The sequence below is a fragment of the Hordeum vulgare genome, chromosome 2H, assembly GCF_904849725.1.
Source record: "Hordeum vulgare subsp. vulgare chromosome 2H, MorexV3_pseudomolecules_assembly, whole genome shotgun sequence".
Taxonomy (NCBI): domain Eukaryota; kingdom Viridiplantae; phylum Streptophyta; class Magnoliopsida; order Poales; family Poaceae; genus Hordeum; species Hordeum vulgare.
The window spans coordinates 47,828,726-47,838,917 of NC_058519.1; positions in this window are offsets into that span (position 1 = coordinate 47,828,726).

A 10,192-nucleotide genomic window follows, 5' to 3' on the forward strand; every position below is an offset into this window, starting at 1 on the left:
TGACCTTTCCCAGTGACAGTAGGGGCAGCAAGGCACACATTGAGTAGTTGCCATCTAGGGTAACAATGGGCTCTGTCGTTGATATGAGATTGTCCATCTACATCATGTCATCTTGCTTAAGGCGTTACTCTGTTCTTTTGGACTTAATACACTAGATGCATGTTGGATAGCGGTCGACGTGTGGAGTAATAGTAGTAGATGCAGAAAGTATCAGTCTACTTGTTTTGGATGTGATGCCTATAGATATAATCATTGCCATAGATGACGTCACGACTTTGTGCGGTTCTATCAATTGCTCGACAGTAATTTGTTCACCCACCGTCTACTTGCTTTCATGAGAGAAGCCACTAGTAAAGAATACGGCCCTCGGGTCTATTCACATCTATCGTTTACACCTCCGCTTTTACTTTGCTTTCTTACTTTGTTGCTTTCAGTTCTCACTTTGTGAACAATCTATAAGGGATTGACAACCCCTTCATAGTGTTGGGAGCAGTTTCTTTGTGTTTGTGCAGGCACTTGTGATACTTCTTCACTGGATCGATACCTTGGTTCTCAAAACTGAGGGAAATACTTACCACCACTGCGCTACATCAACCTTTCTGCTTCGAGGGAACACCAATGCAAGGCTCCAAGGCCACGGGGAAATCCTTTGCATATTTGCCTAGGAAGTCCCTAAAGGCATAGCCATAGCAGAAGGATTCCTGGTTTCGTTGCTGAGGAGAATCAAGACAAGAACAGTCTCCCGTCAGCACGTGTTTCTCGCGTCGTTGGAAGGTCTTTTGTTGCAGTAGCAGAAGTATTTCTGGTGCCGTTGCCGGGGAAGGAGAGATCTATCCAAGTAGGTCTCACAAACTCATCTCCTGCATTTGCTTTTTTGCCAGTTGCCTCTCGTTTTCCTCTCACCCACTTCACATTTGCCGTTTTCATTTGACTTCCTCCTTTTCCGTTTTCTTTTGCCTTTGCCGTTTTCCTTTGCCGGTTTTCTTGCTTGCTTGTGTGCTTGTTTGTTTGTTGAAGTCATCATGGCCGAAAACACCAAACTTTCTGACTTCTCGAGTACCAATAATAATGATTTTAAGAGTACTCCGATTGCTTCCGCCACTAGTGCAGAATCGTATGAAATCAACGCAGCTTTGCTCAATCTTGTTATGAAAGAGCAATTCTCTAGCCTTCCTAGTGAAGATGCCGCATCCCATCTCAATACCTTCATTGAGCTTTGTGATATGTGTTAGAGCATATATCTCCATATGTGGTTTTGGTAATTGATGACAATTCCTATGGACTAATGGTTGCCTTAAGTTATATTTATAGGATTTGTCCATAGGCACTTCTTGAAGTCCATCTGTTGGGTTCAAGGAGTTTATATGATGACCAAGATGGTATTCAAGGTATTATCCAAAGAATGGTCATAGATACACTAGGTTGATCAAGATCTTAGACAAAGAGTAAATCAAGATGATCAACACACTAAGCGTATAAGATGTACCGAGAGGAATCAAGTGATCCCATGGTATGGTAAGCATTGTCCATTACGTGTTTGTGTACTAACCCATGGTCTTTGTGAGAGTCCTATGTGGGGGTTAGGTGTGCTTCCATGGGCTTGCGTCAAAAGGAAGATCTCATACAACCCATGAAGGATGACGTCAAGTGGCGATCGTCATCAAGATTGTGGTGTGCAAGTTCAAGTGGATCAGCACGAATATATCATTGAAACTATTGTTAATGATCATGTGTTGATAAGGACAAGCTCATGTGCTAACAAGGACAAGATCAAGATAAGCATTCCTGAGCACTACATGCTTGATTCTTGTGGATGTTCACATGGTGGACAAATGAAGATGAATACATAAGCTAGGCTTTCCACATTGTGTATTGGAGAGCTACTTGAAGACTTCATCATGTCTTGCTTTCAACTTGAGCCAAGAAGGAACAACAACATCAAGCTCAAGTGAAAGGGCTAACTCAAAGGTATCAGTTCCTTTGACGTTAGTTGTGCGGAGTGATGATCAGCGAATAAAAGTATACACTCAAGTATGGATCATCAGTACCCCTTTTATGATTCTTGAGTCTTTAGGGATCCGCACTATTAAGAGGGGATCACAGGTTTTGTGATGAACTTGCTCAAACTACATCTCCACTGTTCTGCTCAGACCACATCTCCACTGCTCTGCTGTTATCTGAAAACAGAACCAGTGCCTCGGACATCCGGCTTCCTCCGGACGTTCGAGGGCCGGACGACCGAGTGCTTCGGAAATCCAGAATCCTATACCAGAGAAATCAGAGCCATATAACTCGGACTTCCGGCTCCCTCCGGACGTCCTCGGCCCGGATATCCGACCAGCTTCGGAATTCTGGAACTATGCACCAGAGAAACTTGAGCCATATAACTCGGACTTCCGGCTCCCTCCGGACGTCCGAGGGCTGGTCAAGGGTCGGACGACCGACCAGCTTCGGAAATCCGGAGCCCTGCACTAGAAGAACATGAGCTCTCTAACTCGGATTTCCGGCTCCCTCCGGACGTCCGTTCCCCTTCGGAAATCCGGAACTGCCCACCAGTAGCAGTTGAGTCGAATAACTCGGAATTTCGGTCCTCTCCGGACGTCCGGTCACTGTTCAATACACAGTATTTTCAGTCATATCTACAGGCCTCGAACGTCCGACCCCTCGCAGACGCGTGGACGTCCGGACCATGTGTGACTTAAAGTGCCCCCAACGGCTGGATTTCACTCCCCACTATATATACTCTTCTCCCACCTCGTGATGTGTTGCCCAACACAGCCTTATGCTCATAAGAACACACTTCTACCTCACACACATTTTCTCACACCAAATCTTAGATCCCAAGAGCATTTGTGAGCCCCTTTGAGAGTTGTTCCAATCAAAAGATAGATCGTCTCCCGTCCTCCTCTCAACCCAAGCTATTTGAGATTTGAGCAAGTTTTGAGAATTCCCCGTGATCTCGTTACTCTTGGAGGTTGGAGACTCTTAGGCGGTAGGAGTTCATCGGAGAGGAATCAATCCGTGTGATTACCCCCCGGAAAATATTGTGAGGGTTTGGAAGCCACCTCATAGGCTTACCACTAGTGGTTGAGAAACGCCTTCGTGGTGTTATCTCAAAGGGAGAATAGGGTGAGCCTTCGTGGCGTTGGTGTGCCTTCGCGGTAACATCCACCTCTCTAACGGTGACTAGCTTCCCTCCAAGGAAGTGAACATCGGGATACATCTTCGTCTCAGTGACCTTGGTTATCATTAACCCTAACTCCTTACTTGTGGTTTACTTGTGTTACTTGAGCATACATACATTGCATATTGTTTGTGCTCATTATATTGTGTTGGCTATTTCTTGTACAAGATTAATCATTCAAGCATACCCTCTATATCCACACGTTCATACTTGCAGCCTTTGATATATCGTGTGATATAGTGTGATCTAGTATCTTGTGTTGTTTCACCTACTTGTCGTGTGATATAGCTCAAGTAAGTTTGTGTAACTTACTTGTGCTTGTTAGTAACTGTATTGTGTCCATCTTGGTAGATCGTGTTGTTGATACACGTTGCAGTGCCTAGTGCATTTAGGATTTGTGCTTGACAAGTACCCTCTTAGTTTATTTCCGCATTAGTTTCAAGCCAAATCCGAAGAAGTTTTTAAATAGCCTATTCACCCCCCCCCCTCTAGGCGTCATCGAGGTCTTTTCAATTGGTATCAGAGCTAGGTCTCTCTTTAATTAGGTTTCACGACCTAGAGAGTATCGATGTCGACTATTGGATTAGTGCACAATGGCATCTTTGACTTTGATGGCACAAATTATACCCTATGGAGAATTCGTATGCTTCATCACTTTCGGGCCATGGGCCCAAATACTTTATGAATTGTTCTTGTAGGGATTGCCGACAAAAAGGATGATGCATCTTAATCTACTAATGAAATGTATCTTGATTGTGAGGCTTTTCTTGCCATTCATCGAACCATAAGTCCTGAAGTGTTTAAGTCTATCTCGACTTGCAAGTCAGCTCATGAAGTTTGGACTAAACTTGAAGATATATATGGTGGGTCCAATCTTGATGAAGACGGTATTATGATGAAGGAGTTGGTGCATGAGCTCTTCACTCTTTTCGATCTTGAAGAGTCCACCACTACTTCCATATCCGATTGCTTGCACACCTGAGCATCTTCAATCTCACAAGGTAATGACATGGTGAGTGAAGAAATATATGTTGATGAAAATGTCATAGCCCATATCTAGCACCACACATAGTGTAAATTATTGTTCTGATAGGTCATGCATTTCACCTAAAGATCCCTCGACAAATGTCTGTGGTGATATGCCTGCTTCCTCGTGTCCTCTTGATCAAAATATCTTGTTTCTCCCTAGTTGCTCTATGACTAATCATTTAGGGGAAATCAAGAAATATGAAGCACTTTTGACTAATGAAGAATCTGATTCACCAAAAGAATCATCATCAACTCCTCCAGTTCACATGTGCCTCATGGCAAGAGGTAATAATGAGGTGTCATCTTCCTTGTGCAATAACGATGATATTTGCGATGAGGATGATGATGATGACTTGACTGAAAATATCTATGTGATCAGTAAAATCCTTCATAAAGCTAAAAATAACGCTCTTCAAAGGTTCCAAGATGTTCTTGCTTACTTTGAAAATTGTAATGATTCACTAAATCATGAACAAGCTAAAAGTGAACAACTTGAACATGAACTTGAGAAGAGTCATCAAGCATGTAGAGACTTAAGATCTTCAAAAGGAGAGATTGAAGCTGCTCATGATAAACTTAAAAGGGATTTTGAGGTCCTTCTCCTTGAATGCAAGAATGTCAAGGGAGAGCTCGTCAAAACCTCTAAGATATTCTAGGAGCTTCAATCTACTCATGAGAAGTCTATAATCGCTACTTACTCCTCTCATATTGTTGATGATACTTGTACATCTAACCCTATCTCTTTTGAAGTATCAACATTGAAGGAGAATGTTGAGCTACGTGCTCAACTTGATTTACTAACTAGCAATTATGGGAAGTTGGAAGAAAACCATGTAATGCTCACAAGCTCTCATGCCGATCTTCTAACATCCCATAATGTGCAGAAGTTAGCTCATGAGGCTATCATCACCAAGGTAACATCAGGTGAGCCTCATGTGGACAATGGCACTACTTCTAGTCAATGTACTATATTTCCATGTCCTAGTCCTCGTAATTCGTCTACTCATAATGTTGCTACCTCGTGTGATGAATTACTTTCCTTGCCTTGTTGCTCTAACATTGAAGCTTACACTTCCTCTAGTACTTGCATTGATACTAACCGTGCACAGGAAATCGAAGAGCTCAAGGCCCAAGTCACTTCTTTGAAGAAAGACTTGGAACAGTGTCATGAAGGGATGTCCACACTCAACAACGTCCTGTGTGAGCAAACATCTCCGAATGACAAAAATGATGTCGGAGTAAACTCAAACAAGAACAAGAGGGGCCTAGAACAAGTCAAGAATTCGGCCAAAATCATTTGCTTCATGTGCAAAGTTAAAGGGCACCATGTTAGATCTTGCCCTCTGAAGACGAAGTCTCAAAGTCACAAGCAACAAGGGAAGCAGCCACAAACTCAATCACATATTCAACTACAAGTTGAAGGAAGTCCTCTTCCCAATAAGATCCAAGCCAACACTCCCCAAGGTGAGAAATCAACTGGGAAGAAAACAAAGGGTAGATGTTGCTACTTATGTCATGAGAAGGGTCACGTCGCTTCGTCTTGCACGAGAGGTAACTTATCCAACCCAATCACTATTGATGATACCTATTCCCTTGGGAAGGATAAGGTTGGCAATGTGTTTGCCAAGTTTGTTGGTACTCAAAATGGTGTCAAGAAAATAACCATTTGGGTTGCCAAGCCTATTGTGATTAACCTCTTAGGACCCAACGTAGTTGGGGACCAACAAGCTCAAACTTGATCAGTAGGTGACTATAGAGGACATTAGAGACTTGGATACATAATGAAGAATTAAGGAGTCTTCATCATTCATATTATCTCAAGCCAAGTCATTTGGATTATCGAGTTTCTATCTTATATCCAATGTGCCTCCTTACGGTAACTTATACTTAAACTGTTTACATTGTTAGGTGCTTGCCCCTTTGCATGTTGTGGTTTTGTACCTTGCATGCGTTTGTATATGTTGTGCTCCCAACTTGCTTATCTTGAGTAATCAAGTATGGGTATGTTGGTTTGCATATCATGTACATGTGAGTCTTGTATTTAGCCTTTTTGCATCTTGTTTATATTTTTTGTTGGCTCTTGTGAGAGATTAATGGATTATCCCATTGTGGGGGAGTGATGTGCTTTGCACACCTCACAATCCTATAAATGTGTATACATGGGGAATACCACTTAGTTTTGATACTTCAAGATTATCTAGTTTTTATGTGGTATGTCTTACTCATGAGAAATTCAAATTCTATATGGTCCATTAAGTATCTATTGTTGGTTTTAATTTGCCACTTGTTAATGTTGTTGGTTTATCACATTATGGGGGAGTAATATGCTATGTGCATATTACAAACCTAGAAAATGTGTACATTTGACGTGTTGCCACTTAGTGTTGATATTGTAAATTATCTTGTTCCTAGGTGGCATGTTAGCTCTACAAGTGTCACTTGCTTGCATTTTATGGGTAAAGATGATCTTGGATATATTTGTGATCTACCAATGAGTATCACTTCGAAAATACTTCTTGTCCTTGACAATTGGTATTCCCATCATGTGATTGGAATTGCTAATCATCTTTACATTGGATTTTGTGTTTCGTTTGTCTTCCTTGCCTCTTATGAATCTATTTTAACATGTCTAGTGTTTTTATAAATATAGAGAAAGTGATGATCCCATCGTGTGCGTTTCGTATTCAAATGCAAATTCTATATAATGCACGTCCCTTGGGGGAGCTATCCTATTTTCTTTAGGACACTCTCTTTATTCACCCATCATAAGATCTTTTGATCCCCATCAAGTATGTGTTGGTGGGAGACAAGTCTTGCTCTTTATGATGCTTTGTGCCATCATGAAAATTTGTCGAGGGCTTGGTCTGCTGGAACCTAGCTCTCTTTTGGAAACTAGATACCTCGTGTTTGTTTTCCTTCAATTGGTTTCTTGTTGCCTTCTATTTGGCACGTGTCAATGGATATCTCATTCCTTGAGGTATCTTTTAATTGATATCCTTCAAGTGATAGTTCTTTTGTTTTAGGATCTTATTATCACTTGATACCTTGTCTTTTGATGACTTATCAACTTTGTGTTGAGTTGATTCTTGAGAGTCTTGAGCATGCATATCTAGCTACTATATACAACTTCTTTTGCTTGCTTTCCTTCTTTGACCCAATATATAGGGGGAACTCCACCTTGTCATAAATTGGCTAAAGTGTGCATGAAATTCAAATTCATATCTATATGCACATATGTATGTGGAGTTTGTCCTATGTATTGTTGGTTTTCTAACTCTTTGGTCCCAATGAGTTTGGGCACCATTTTGTTTGTTTTGTTGTTCCAGGAACAGCTGGAGATGCATTGGATGCTCGGCTCACCTATAAGGAATATGTTGAGACCATGTGATTATTGGAGCCAAGTTAGGATGATCAAAGAACAACTATCTACTACATCAATCCAATGTTGTCTCGGTAACAAGTATCCACTTCATGCATTCTTTTCTTGCAAAGGACCCAACCTATCTTTTCTTTTCCAGGTTGCATCATCGCATGAATCTCTTGATTTGTTCTCGTAGTACTTGTTTGCTTTCTCAAAGCATCCGATGTCTTACTACTAGTTGGGATGTCTTTGATGTTCGTATGTTGGAAGTTCATATTGTACAATAAGAAAATATTAGGCCATGTGCTATGCTTCCAAGCAAAAGATCTCATTGATATATTTATGACTTCCTTTTGGATATCTAGTTTGTTCCTTCTTGTAACCATTTCGTGTGTACATCCTTCTTTGTGGATATATATCATCATGATTGTCTTCTACTTAGAATCTTTTACACATGAGAGAAGTTACATCTCTAATTAATATCCTCTTTTCTTTCACGATCATCATTGCATTTCCTTTTTCAGCTTTTGGTGGCTTTGTGAAAAGTTTTATTTTGAGTGCATATCTTATTTTCCTACATCTTGATGCACTCTTTGGCCGTGAAGATTATTTTACCTCATGCTTGTTTTGATGAGGGTTTTGCCATTTCAATTAGTATCTCTCCTCTTGACAAGGTTCTTACTTTCTATCTTCACAATGGGTTGTCACAAGCGTTGGTTCTTATTTTGTTTATTAGTAAGCTTGTGAACCCATTTTCTAGTATGTGTGTGTGGGAATGATATGTCTTGCACTTTGTATCTCATTTCATCAAGACTATGTTGATGAGTAATGCTCATCCTTATATTAGTCTTCTCAAGTGCTTTGCCATGACTCAGACACATTACTTTGGTTGAGCCTATTCTTAAGTTGCTTCTTTTACATGTTGCTCAACCATTTGTTTTGTGCAATTGATATGTTTATTGTCTCATCTATCTTCTTGCACTCGTTGTATGTTTTTATTAATTTTGGGGGAGCAACGATCCTATTTTGTGCACCTGTATCAAATACAAAAATCTCGTATTAGTGCACAGATCATGGGGAGCTTCTCTAGTTTTTGATAAAACACTCTTTTGCCTTTATCATAATATCTTCTATTCATGTGGTTCGAAGGACCATATGATTGTTTGTTCCATCAGGAATCTTTTGATTGTTTGCCTCTATTTTTGTATGTCTTTGTGGCATATGATCCTTTTATTTGCAATCTTTGGGTCCTCAATATAGTTTGTTTCCCTCCAACTACTTATCATTGTATTTGTGTATTTCTTTGCACTCATTTTCTGAGAAGTGCACAACACACCTTTTAGAGGACCACCTACTATATTGTCTTTCTAAACCTTTTGTCCATTTTGGCAATCGATGCCAATGGGGGAGAAGTTTAGAGAGTTTACTTTGGATATGTTTAGAGGGTTTTGCTTTTATTGCGTAAGCATTTACATCTTCACGCATGCATTATTACCTTGTATGTGTGCGCTTAGTTATGCTTATTTCCTTATATAAACTCTCTAAAAGTGGTTGTCTTCAATTACCAAAATGGGGGAGATTGTTAGAGCATATATCTCCATATGTGGTTTTGGTAATTGATGACAATTCCTATGGACTAATGGTTGCCTTAAGTTATATTTATAGGATTTGTCCATAGGCACTTCTTGAAGTCCATCTGTTGGGTTCAAGGAGTTTATATGATGACCAAGATGGTATTCGAGGTATTATCCAAAGAATGGTCATAGATACACTAGGTTGATCAAGATCTTAGACAAAGAGTAAATCAAGATGATCAACACACAAAGCGTATAAGATGTACCGAGAGGAATCAAGTGATCCCATGGTATGGTAAGGATTGTCCATTACGTGTTTGTGTACTAACCCATGGTCTTTGTGAGAGTCCTATGTGGGGGTTAGGTGTGCTTCCATGGGCTTGCGTCAAAAGGAAGATCTCATACAACCCATGAAGGATGACGTCAAGTGGAGATCGTCATCAAGATTGTGGTGTGCAAGTTCAAGTAGATCAGCATGAATATATCATTGAAACTATTGTTAATGATCATGTGTTGATAAGGACAAGCTCATGTGCTAACAAGGACAAGATCAAGATAAGCATTCCTGAGCACTACATGCTTGATTCTTGTGGATGTTCACATGGTGGACAAATGAAGATGAATACATAAGCTAGGCTTTCCACATTGTGTATGGGAGAGATACTTGAAGACTTCATCATGTCTTGCTTTCAACTTGAGCCAAGAAGGAACAACAATATCAAGCTCAAGTGAAAGGGCTAACTCAAAGGTATCAGTTCCTTTGACGTTAGTTGTGCGGAGTGATGATCAGCGAATAAAAGTATACACTCAAGTATGGATCATCAGTACCCCTTTTATGATTCTTGAGTCTTTAGGGATCCCGCACTATTAAGAGGGGGTCACAGGTTTTGCGATGAACTTGCTCAAACTACATCTGCACTGTTCTGCTCAGACCACATCTCCAATGCTCTGCTGTTATCTCAAAACAGAACCAGTGCCTCGGACATCCGGCTTCCTCCGGACGTCCGAGGGCCGGACGACCGACTGCTTCGGAAATCCGGAATC